We start from the raw sequence: 12,427 nt of genomic DNA, 5'->3' as shown, positions 1-12,427 counted from the left end.
AGACAGCCATGACAACTTGGTGGAAAAATTTCAATTCTTTTGTATTATAATATCTCATTATAGATTGGTTATAAAGCTTAGAATCTTTCGAGTCAGTGTTGCAATCTAGCACTGACAAGACATCATTACAATGGTGATCTGAAGAGGAAGTTATAATCAAACCCAACATGCCTTGTCTTGTTAGTGTAATTATGTGTCTTGTTTGTGGAAGAGAGTTCTCAACGATTTGGTTTGTTGTTCCATAGCACCCTTCAGGCAGATGTACAGCAAAAGTGAATAGGCTTGTTTATCCCAAAGAATCCCGAGACATTCTTGTGCTTTCTCCATCTACTTAATTTATTATTAGAACCCTTCATGCTTGGATTGTTCCTAGGGGTGGGTGGAATGGCCAAAGTTTGGCCACTCTGCATTACTCTTTAACGTGGAGTTCTAGCCAAATTCCGCCAACCATCACATGGCAAAATCTTTCTCCCATGAGGGGCTAGAAAATGCAAGCAAAATTTGGCATACCCTAGCGTGATTGTCTAATGCAGGTGGTCGCAAGCAGTCTCGGTCAGAGGGCTACCGGTCAGGTAGATTTGCTGCCACTCATGCGGATTTAGTACTTAAGTGGCAGCAAAATCTACTCGAATGGCTGTGAGCTGTTGAGCGATGCATGGGACAGTTTGCACTACTCGCGCTCCTAGCACTATATTGCAGTGCAAGCTGCTCGAGCTGTATATTTTCAACCCATTGGCGGAACTCCGCAAAATCTCACTGAGTTTTTATGTAACCCCACGTAATTCCGCAGAGTGAAACTCCACAAGTTCCACCCACCCCCAGATGTTACTCTTATTGCTTCCAGGATATGCTATATTTTCAGTGCTTGTGAGCTGGAGAATGTAGTCTAATTTTATATTGCAAATTTGGAGACCCAATTGCTGTAGGACACGGATTTACTTCAAGTACCATAACATCTAATTTATGTTAGATTTGTTTATAGATTGATACCTTTAAATATTGCAGGACTAGTATATCTGATGTGTTAATCTTTGGCCCAATGATAATGATTTCATACACATTTTAGTTTCAGATTCAACTCTCATGTCCTCTGAAAGTGAGATGATGAAACAGTCTTGCTCCATAAAAACCATAAAATAGATGACTTCTGATCACAGCTTGACTGTTTGACTTGCTGGATCTGATTGCACAAGAATTTAGCATATGTCGAATCAGGGTTTTGATAATAATCTTGCTTTTGCATCTATTATTGCAAGTATAAAGACATTTCTCCATTGACTGGCAATTTTTAGGACTAAAATTCAGTATCTTACTCGATTGAGCTAAACCTCTATGTTCATGACTGCTATGGAAGGTGTGGCTATCTATCATTGCCTGTGCAAGTAAGGAGCTGTTAGCCACTCCCCACTTTGAACGCGAATTTACTTATAGAATCTGAGCTGATCATTGGAAATTTAAAAATGAAGCCAAGTAGAACTAGAAATGGCCTCATCCTCCGGTCACATAAAATTGCCAATGTGAGTCAGTTGTTTGTGAACGTCATTGTCAAAAGTAAGCCATTGGACCTATGTGGGATGTGCATAAGAGATTGCTAGTTTCAGCTGCATTCTATGGTGATTGGTTTGATTACTTTTTGCACCTACGCTTTGCACTTGCCATATGACTGAACTGCATGTGCACTTTTTGTGCCTTTTGAATGAGGAAGCTTTCTGGCAGAAAAAAAAGTAAATCACCCTTTTTCAGTATATTTACTGAAAAAAAGAAAGGTTAAAGGGACGTTATAGTTACGAATTGTAATAATATCTTACTTTATATGAAAAAAGGTAGAAATTCAATGAAAAAATAAAGGTTAAAGTGACATTAATGTTAAGTGAAAATGTCAGTTACACCATACAGTATTAAACAAATAAAACCACTGAAATTCACCTACTATAATTTTTTCAAGTAACTATAATTTGCACCCTAAAGTAAAGTACACCCCCACAAAAAGAGTATGCTCAACTTTTCCTTTTTACCTAACTATAAAGTCCCTTTAACCTTTGTTTTTTATTGAATACAATATCCATCTATCTATCTATCTATCTATCTATCTATCTATCTATCTATCTATCTATCTATCTATCTATCTATCTATCTATCTATCTATCTATCTATCTATCTATCTATCTATCTATCTATCTATCTATCTATCTATCTATCTATCTATCTATCTATCTATCTATCTATCTATCTATCTCCTTATCTATCTATCTTCCTATCTTTCTCTACATATTCATACATGTACACACACACACATTTAATAAAACCTTTATTGTGGCTTTCACAACTCAGTTATATATATAATCAGTGTTCAACATTCCCTAACTGAGTTGTGAAAGCCATAATAAAGGTTTTATTAAAATTATGGGATACCTGATTGCCGGTCCCAATAGTAATAAATATGACAAAACACTTACACTGGATCTGATAACAGGTAGAATCTGGTGTAAATGCAAGAGCTTCCCTACATATTTTAAGATGATGCAGACTTTGCAAGTGCACTAAAAGTGCACTGTCGTGTGAAGCACTAAGAAGCCAGGAAACTTTGTCTCAGAGATCTTTTTTGTAATTATTTTTAACAGGAAGTAGAAGATCAGGAAGTGGTGCTGTCAACTGCATTTGAACTTTCCTGTTTTTAAAGAAAGGCTTGCCAAAAGGGGAAGCAAGCCAGCTGCAGAGCCCACATTCATTTTAGTTAGTATTGTAACCGAGCAACAGCATTGTCTTTCTCTGTAAATAAACCTCTTGTCATACATTTGCAATGGTTGCATAGAAAAATAATTTTTAATTATGCAGACAAAAAAAATAAAAAAGGATCGTACACTCCGTCAGACACATTTATGGTACTGGAATCATTTTTATTTAGGGGTGGGGGTTATGAAGAAAATAAGCACTTCGATGCAGCTAATCACAGATAAGAACCTATGGGTATGATTTGTTTTAGGAAGGGATAGTTAAATGAGCTAGTTGGAGTATATTTGAGGTGTTTGGGTTTTGTTTTATGTTTGGTGCTGTTGTCAATGGCTGTTAAAGCAGAGGATAATAAGCCTAGCTAGTGGATACGGAGACCATTAATATTATCAGTATCACAACTGGCAAATCGTTTGTGTCTGCTAAATCCTTTGAAGACTAGGCTTAGGCATGGGAATGATGATCTCTTTCCAGCCTGTAGTAATCAAGCACTCTCCAATGCTAATCATTTGTGCTTTTCACGCTTGGGTTCGGATCCCATCCTCGTCGCCAAATTTAGTAGTAATCAAGCACTCTCCAATGTAATTTCTTGACCTTCTTTATTTGCAAGCCAAGAAGTTGTCAAGACAGTAACCTCCAGCTGAATTGAAAGGCAACTGATTTTTCCTAGAACACTACCTAACTGACTCATAAACCGCTGGTCCGTGGTTAAAGATGAACCAGGTAGATGCGGTGTTGATAGACGTGCATAAAGCGGGGTTACTGATATTACAGTGAAAGAGAATTGCGTGACAGACATGTGAAAGCATGCGGAAAGAACGAGCGTAAATGAGTTGCAAAAAAGACTCGCTGTCAGTTATACATGGCACTGCCCTGCAAATGAAGTACAGTGACAAATAATATCAGGTAGTGAATGTGTGGCATTGAGCAACATGCCCAGCAATTTGATTGTGATGCTTTTGAAAATTGTTTGTCACTTGCTTCACTACCTCACTTGTGTCACCTTCTTCCCTTCTATCCACCCAGTTGGGCACACCAACGGTTTTTATTTGAATGTGTTCTGTAAATTGTTTTCATTAACAAAACTGTTTCAGGTGCTTAGTGTGATTAAATAACACTCGAGCACTCTAGCACGAACTAAATGTTTCTGTATTTTTTTTAATTACATTTTGCTCTACTATTTGATGCAATACAACTGGGACCACCCCATTCTATACCACACCTTCCTAATGAGGCATTAGATATAGTTATTATAATGGGACTTTGAACTGTGGAATGAAATACAGTGGGGCACTGAGTAATGAATAACTTTTACTTCGGCAATAACTTACAATATCGTCATTGATCCTGAATCACTACCGCTTACTGGAATTAATCAAAAAGAAACAATGATAGATGGAATGCTGAAAAATTCAAACTTTCACCCACAGTCACAAGGATCTGGGTTGTATCCATTGTTTTGTTGCTCACCACACCAACCCAGTTTGGACCTAACCATATGCAAATCAATCTTGAACCTACTCCTCATGGGAACATTCTAGTCCGAACTACCAAGCCAGGTCCTCCCTGGACCAGAAACAAGCATTCTGGGACTGGTTTTGGGGTATCCAAGCAAACTGCGGATGGGTACACATTGCTGACAGCAGTAGGTGTTTACTGACGCAAACCTAATGGGAAACAATATTAGAGTGCATCCTGATGGGGACATTGGATACATACATGAAACTTTTTAATGTATTGACTACTAGGCTGAATCCTAAAGGGACAGCTGTATTCTGGCATTATCTATATGACTCTTATTAGGATTATCTATTGCTAGCCTCTATTGCAAAGGCAGCCATATTCTGGCATTACACATGCAAACCTTTTTAGAGTGATTGACCGCTAGCCTAAGTACTGAGGGGGCAGCAGTATTCTAACAATACTCACATGAGTCATTTTAGGATGAATGACTACTATCCTATATCCTGAAGCAGCTGCCGTATTCTTGTGTTAACCCTGATGGCGCTGTTGAATACTTTTGAAGTACCGAATAAACCATGCTTAGTGGGGATGAAGAGCATCTGTGTAAATCTTGATAGAGCTGTGATTATTTATGTAAATACAGATGGGCCAATGCATTTTTTAATTTACACAGTTATTTAATTAATTTGTATCACACTACACATTTCACAAAAAAAGCCATTTTGGAGCACTGCAGACTTTAACCTAAAAGGCCTAGATGTTAGAAACACTGTATTTTGGTGCTTATTAGTTGCATTGGCTCTGGGATTTTATGTGCTGCTCTTTTCTCTCATTTTCCGATTTACAAGAGCAAATACGGTAAATAACTTGTTAATGACTTCTTTCAAATCCTCACTTATAACAACAAACTGTAGATAAAGAAGGCTGCCTCAAAAAAACATTACAGTAGCACATGTATTCCTGATGGGATGTGTACAAAACCGGCACTTCCTGTAAAAGAGGAAGTTACCTCATAAGCGCAGGCAACAGCTGGAGTGTGCACTGCTGCCAAGTCTGAATCACGAAACCAGTAGTGTGAAAAGGGATTTACAGATACTTCCTTTTTACAAACATGAGTAAACAGGAGAGGTAATACAGCATATTGTTGGGTAATGAAGTGGAACTTTTGCTTTTGGAAAATTTAACAATTGTATTAAATTGTAAATCGCAGATATGTTCGTAGGAATAGCAAGGAAATGGTTAAACTCGACTGAAGAGACTATTCAATGGCCAGTGACTGCATTGTATAAGAATGAAGGCCGAGAGTTGACATGCAAGAATAATTGTGAGCTGGCAAAGTACAGTAGAGCAATAGGCATACAAAACACCTACTTTTAGTGACTGAAACAATACAATTTTCATTATATGAAGCATCCAATTTGAACCTGCAAGACCCAGCATGCATTGAAGCTTCATGATCTTCTCTTTACCCAATGTGTCCCTGATGACTTCACAGGCCGCTATATATGACATCATAAATTACCTCAACAACCTGATGAGATGACATCTGACATCGCAATATGTATTCCTCATGCATTTTATGATTGATTCTAATTGTGTAAAACAGATGTTTGTATAAAATGTATGTCTATAAATGTTGACATGGTAAGGAACACTGGCTTTCTGATTGGTCCCATCTTCCTACAATCACTAATCACTACAGGACACTCTGTGCAAAGAACAGGCACGCTATATTGTTTTTAAAAAACATCCCCCTCCCTGGGTGTTTCATTGTTCTGATTTTCCAGTGAATGCTTTATAAGGTTCTGCACAGCTCCAGCCACCTTCTATCACTATGATAACCACAAACGCCTCACTTGTGGAACATTTATTGTCAGATTTTGTGTGTCTGATCAATAGCGTAACACAGGCCCCGCAGCCCCCGTGGTGTGGGTAGGACAAACTCCAGGGGGGGCCCTCAGCACAGTACTCTGACTGGAGTGCTCCTAATTGAGTCCGGAGGGGTCCCCTTCATGTACCTTAAAGGGGGGGCCAGGAGGGGCCCTCAAGTTTCGTTACACCAGTGCGTCTGATGTTCTTATTTGGATTTCTTTTACGGAGAACATAAAGGGGTGTCCACGGCAACAGCTACTTGCAATATGAAGATCTATACCCCTAATAGGTCGAGACAGCAACACAATATGTAGGGTTTAATTCAGTTGAAAAGTCCAATCAGAAACACATTTATATCAAACAGCATGCAAATAGAGCATACCATCATAGTGTCACTTTTTGTGTTGCTATCAATATGTTGCATTCCATAAAATAAATAACTAGTCTTAGACACATTCTATCCATTCTTCCATAAGGTTCACCTTTCATCATTGGTGCAAAAAATAATATTGTGCGCATGCACAAAGTCCATGTCAGCCGAGGTCAGCGTAAAGAAAAGAAAAAACTGCAGAAAAACCCTCATCTCTTTCTGGAAAATAATTTCACATTTACCAGCAAGCAGTCTCCGGAATGTTGCATTTTCTACACGTTGAGTAGTACCTATATGACCTGGCTATGCATTGGTTTGGCTTGATAATTTTTCAAGATTCTCACTTATAATTCAGTGGAATATTTCAAGGGGACAGGCTCCGGACAGGCTTTTGAGACTGATGTGCTTTCAGGTTAAACACATTTTTGTTAATGCATTTGCTGTGCTCTTCAGTCCTGTATTGACATCACAGTAACTTACAAAATTCATGTATTCCTCTATGTAGCACTTAAAGCCACCCTTTTTACAAACCATTTCGATGAAATGGTACAATTACCCTAATCACTAGTGCTCTGAAATTCAAAGAAAACAAATTGAAAAAGGCAAGCCATTAGGAGATATCACGAGGATGGCAAAGAATAAACAGTACATTTATGGAGAGGAATTGAATGATAATGCCAGTGCTGAGCTTTGCAAAGGGAAGATTCGGTAGTTCTGCAGTGACTGGAGAACTGAATTGGTAGGCATTATGTAGAGGCAAGATAATGGTCAAAGATGGTTTTAGGGTCCACTTAAATGGTCTCTTGAGAACCTATTTTACCAATAAAGATCATCATAGTGTGAGAAGAATTTCTGGAGTTCATGAGGTCAAATGTGGGGTGCTATGGCATTAGCCAAAGACATTTTAGGATTTGAAACGTGTCTTTTTCACCTGTCCCAAAGGATCACCAGTGTCTCCGAGATTGACTATTGTAATATATTATGTGGGGTTTAGTGGCAAAGAGTGTGGCCAAACTCCAAGGAGTGACAAACTATGCATCAATTTTTATACATTGTCAGATGTGATTTTAGATGTCGCCTGTGCTGATGTTTCTACACTGACTTCCAATCCAGTAAAGGTACCAATTAGAAATCTTATTCCTTGTTCACAAGACTTTTATGGACTGGCAAACTTATACTTCCCCAACTTTTTGGTGCCACACTAGCCATTCAGGTGCCTAAGGCCGACTACGTAAAACAGCGTTCAACCCATCTACTGAGATACAAATATTTTGGGGGTGAAATAAGCATGCTCAGGACTCCTCCATCTGGAACTCGCTTCCTCACATCACCTACCTTTGAAAACACAAGATTTAGGGACACCCTTATATGCACGTTTAGACAGCCTTTTAGACTGTAATATAGCTGCAAATCTAGACTCGTGAGACCTACTGTCAAACTTATCCTCCTGTCATCTGATAACCCACTTTCTTGTCCCGCCTGTAACTCTCTGCCAAGTTGTACATATACTTTAAAAAACAATAAATGGAAAATAATACGAAAAATAACAAATAAAATGCATGCTATTTGGGAAGAGTTTACTGAATTTTATGTGGTGCGGTCCTGGGGCACAATCTTCGATAAGTCTAAGGAATTGCACTAAATTGTGTGATTAAAATCTGATCTTGATATTTTATTATATTTAATGAATCATACTTTTCAAATGTGGTCTCCAATAATGTATTTTTAGGAGCCATTGAATACTTTAATAAGAGCGAATATCCTGTTCCTGTTCATTACATGTTTCGTTTTAATGATGATATCTATTTTCATTGTTTGCCTGAGCCAGCAGTAATGTGGGAAATTGGAAATGCTCCAAGCTTAATGGGATTTCCAGCCTTTTGGCAGCAGCATGCCCTTTCCTTTCACCTATTTCCAGCACTGCCAATCGTCATTCTCTTATCTTGAATGAATTTAAACTAACAGTGTTTTTATCACATCAAGGTCAAAACGCGGAGTCTCCAGGGTGAAGGGAATCACAATAGGACCAAGGGTGGTTGGCCCATGATCATTTGCTGTACGCAAGTTTTCTTTACAGTACACAGTGCTTAATTGGTGCCGATGGTTGCAGGTGGTGACCAGGAATGTCGAGCCAGAACAAGGGAGGGAGAAAGGCAGAAAAGGAAGAAAAAATGTGAAAGAGAAGGATAGGACACTTTAGAAGGAAGAAGGTAGCGATGAAAAAGAAACTGCACGTATGCGATAAAAAAATCAGGAAATTTAGGGAGGTGGAAGAAAGAGGCATGAAGTGGAATTAAGACTCGGGAGCAGTAAAAATATTGACTGAAAGATATATTTTGACCATGGTAATGACTCCCAAAATATCATCATGCGTGAATGAATAATAGGTAAATCTATCTTTACCTTGAAGATGTTTTGTGAGTCATTATTGTGGTCATAATGTATCTGTATGTGGTTATTTCGGTCATGATACTGTGACTTGCAACAACTTCTCACCTTGTTATTCTTCTACCTTGGTGTTAGACAGTGCTGGTAATAGGTCCTGAGAAACAAATATGTACCCATATGCTTATTAATATTGTTTTTTTTTTTTAAATAAACTCAGAACACATGTTAAAAAGAGTGTTATTGTCATATTAAATATTTATCGGTAAGACTTGATTTACCATTCTTAAATCCACATCTACCTATCTTGGTATGTATATGAGGAGTTAGGAATAGCATGCCCATAGTTACCTGCCTAAACTTAAATTCTTCATGTAGTGGTAGCCAATATTCCTAATTTGATATTGTTGTAGGTCAATATAGAAAAACATGGCATTTTGACAAATTGCCTGCACTAGAAATTCATGAAAAGTTGTAAGTATCCTTAAGGTTTTTACATCACAAAATGTTCTGTCATTATCGCCTGCATCTAGGTATACTATTTGCCTGCTTGATTTGCCAGAAATGAGTACTGCTATCTGCCCATCATTAACATTCTGTGGTTTTGTCACAGTTGTCTATGCTGTGATACGCTATCTCCTTTTACATGTTACCCTGTCATGTCATCTTTGCTTTCTGTTGTTTACTTATTTAAATTGTAGTTTGCTGGTGGGACATAACTTATGCACTCAGATTAAAATGGAGTGAAGCTAAATATATTGGTTGGTTGTATGTTGAACGGCTTTGGAGACAGCCTGGTGCTAAATCTAGATATGGTGCAAAAGTCCTGGGTAATTGTGGCTGGTTTCCATTTTTGGAGGAGCAGGTATGTTAAGCCATTATTGCCCAGAGCTGCTGGTAATATTTTTAAAAAGTTTTTTAAAAACAATTTTCAGAATAGGAAAAATCTTTACTTTGCTAACATTGCACTCAATATCTATTGTTTGGACAGCTCTTAAATATCTTCAGAACAAACACAAATTCGAAGAACATAACATAAGCATTGGAACAAAAGGTATGGGTGGAAAGAAGGAAGGAGGAGCACATGACAGAGAAGAATAGATATTAAGGGAAAGGAGAAGGGAGGCAGTGTGACTTTTCTGTCACATTAGTTTGATAGTAACGTTATTGCCTTTAAAGCTGGACAGTACCGTATATGTTTTGCTTATCCTCTTGCATGACCTTGCTTGTGGGTGTGAGACAAAGATTAGCATTATTGACCGGCTCTGTGGTCAAATGTCTTGATTCAGAAACCTAATTAATATGTACATTGATTACTTCAATGCTAATTTGGTGGTATTCATTTGTATATGAAGTGATTTATGGACTACCCTTCCTGACAGCAGTTGATTAAAGAATACACAGTATTTCTGAATGTCACGCATTGAGTTCTCAAGCGGAAATGGTAAATTCTTTCAAAACATGAATCCTTTAAAAGGAGCCCCCAAAAATTTGAACTGCATTAAGCATTCCTATTTACTTAACTACCTATATTTTAATAGGTGTTGAAAGTGACATGGAAGATTTATTGGTACCATTAAATACTTTTGCAAAATCTTAACATTTGAATGCATTGTCCCTCATGTACCTGTCAAAAGAAATATTGTGATGAGATGCAGAGACTGTCTACCAACCCCCTGTACTGCTGCCACTCGGAGTTCTCAGCAGCAAACTTTCAGAGTGACATGCATTCGCATAGAACCCATATGTGCATTTAGTGCGCACATTTGTACTGCCGCATTTAGGGCCTGACTTAGATCTTGGCGGACAGGTTGCTCCTTCACAATGGTTAAGGATATCCTGTCCGCCAAACATTTAAATCCCACAGGATATAATGGGGTTTATATTTTGGCGGGACTATTTAAAGCTCTGCTCCCCACTTTAACCACCTTTGATAAGTGATGTACGTATTTCTTTTGTGGAGGTGATGCAGCTTATGAAATGTCCCATATGGACAGACCATCGGAGAGAAAGGGATATCGCTATAAGGTGTTGAGAATTTACTGTTGAACAAGAGTGTTTTGGAAGGGCTTCGAGATGTCCTGGAACTTGGCATTCGGTCAATAGCTTCTGGACAATGGTTATTTTCCCTAGCTCTGTGTCCAGACAAAATCAGTCACCTTGGCCAATTCCGTAAAAACATCCATCCAGCAACAGCTTTGCAGGTGGAGAGAAGGGATATGCCTGAGAAATTCCCAATAAAGCTTTTTTTCATTTCAGGGGATTTCTGAGTTCTTTTGTATTGAAAGAAATCTTATTTTATCAATCAGCCCCCATCTCCTACCTGCTTTGATGCACGACATGATAAAGATAGTTGATATTACGTATTTTAATAACATGTGATGCTTTAATTCCGATTGATAGGAAAACTCATTATCAATCCCTTTGGAATTACGAAGCCCATAGATTTGCCAGAGCCCCTGTGCTTTGCTCACAAGGATTTCATCTGCTTCAAGCTGGAGAAATTTAATTGAGGAAAACTAGAGGAAACAAACAAACTTGGAATTACTGTTTCCCCTTGTAATTCCTCCTTTACTTGGTATGTCTAAGGGTTGCACTCTTATTCTGCCATTACCCCTGCTCCCAGAGCAATTGGTACCTCTGTTATCTGTAATGTCAGGAGCAGAGTTAACACTGGATCTAAGATGACATCCAATATGAAGTCCAAAGAGAGATGTCAACACACTTTAATATCCTTGTGCCATCATTCAAAGTCTCAGTTTTTTAGGCTGCTCAACTGAATTATAACTTCTGAAAGAGATTGCACTCTCTTCTATCCAATTCAATGCTAGTTGGTTAGTATACAGTATGCACCTAGCTAAACTTGCATGTTTGCTTTGGTAAAAATGCCCTTTTTTTGCTAATTCATAAACATTTGCAGCTAAGCCATGTGGCAGTCTTGCAAAAATGTATGGAAAGACATAAACGCAGCTCGCTCATGGTTACGCTTGTACAAGGGATGGTTATTCTCTTGCGAATATGCAAAATTCCAAGGCCAAAATATTGTGTACAAATATTACATGTGTGGGTGCTTTTATTGCACAAAACGTAATTGAATTCAACCCCATGATTTTTTTTAAAGATGGATATTTAGCCAAACATAGACATAACCCAACAGAAGTACACTTGGAACTTGTAACGTAAAATAAGTGTGAATTGGGCTCTAAGGGATATATACTCCATACAGATTTGTCAGGAAACATGATGGGCTTTTAGAAAATGAAATATTGTTCATCATACTCTGCAATAGGTGCAAGAAAACAAAAAACTTCTCCTGTGCAGAATTTTCTGACAAGCAAAACTGGTCCTAGGTTGCTTAGGTTCCGGTTCAGAGAGGGGCTTGGCCTGGCAATTTGGGCTGGACTGTTAACATTGGAGCAGGATCAAGACTGATTTGCATATGGCTGGGTCAAAACTGAGGTTGCATGGTATGCAAATGTATGATGGACTGGCATGCAGACCGAGTAATTACCAATGGCTGAGATTAAGTTAAGCATTCCGCCCATCACTTTTTGTACACTTAAGAGTTGAAGATGAGCCCAAGATCCACATTCTGCAGGCAGAAAT

At 38.3% G+C, this 12,427-nt stretch overlaps 1 protein-coding gene across 1 annotated transcript in view; it reads left to right on the top strand.

Moving 5' to 3' along the window:
- The window catches only part of XYLT1 (xylosyltransferase 1), a 700,441-nt gene that overhangs the window by 89,467 nt on the left and 598,547 nt on the right, over positions 1-12,427 (top strand). The gene's annotated exons all lie outside the window — the stretch shown is intronic.

Source organism: Lissotriton helveticus, chromosome 10 (genome assembly GCF_964261635.1).
Source record: "Lissotriton helveticus chromosome 10, aLisHel1.1, whole genome shotgun sequence".
In the NCBI taxonomy this organism is placed as follows: domain Eukaryota; kingdom Metazoa; phylum Chordata; class Amphibia; order Caudata; family Salamandridae; genus Lissotriton; species Lissotriton helveticus.
This window is presented reverse-complemented; position numbering and strand designations above follow the sequence as displayed.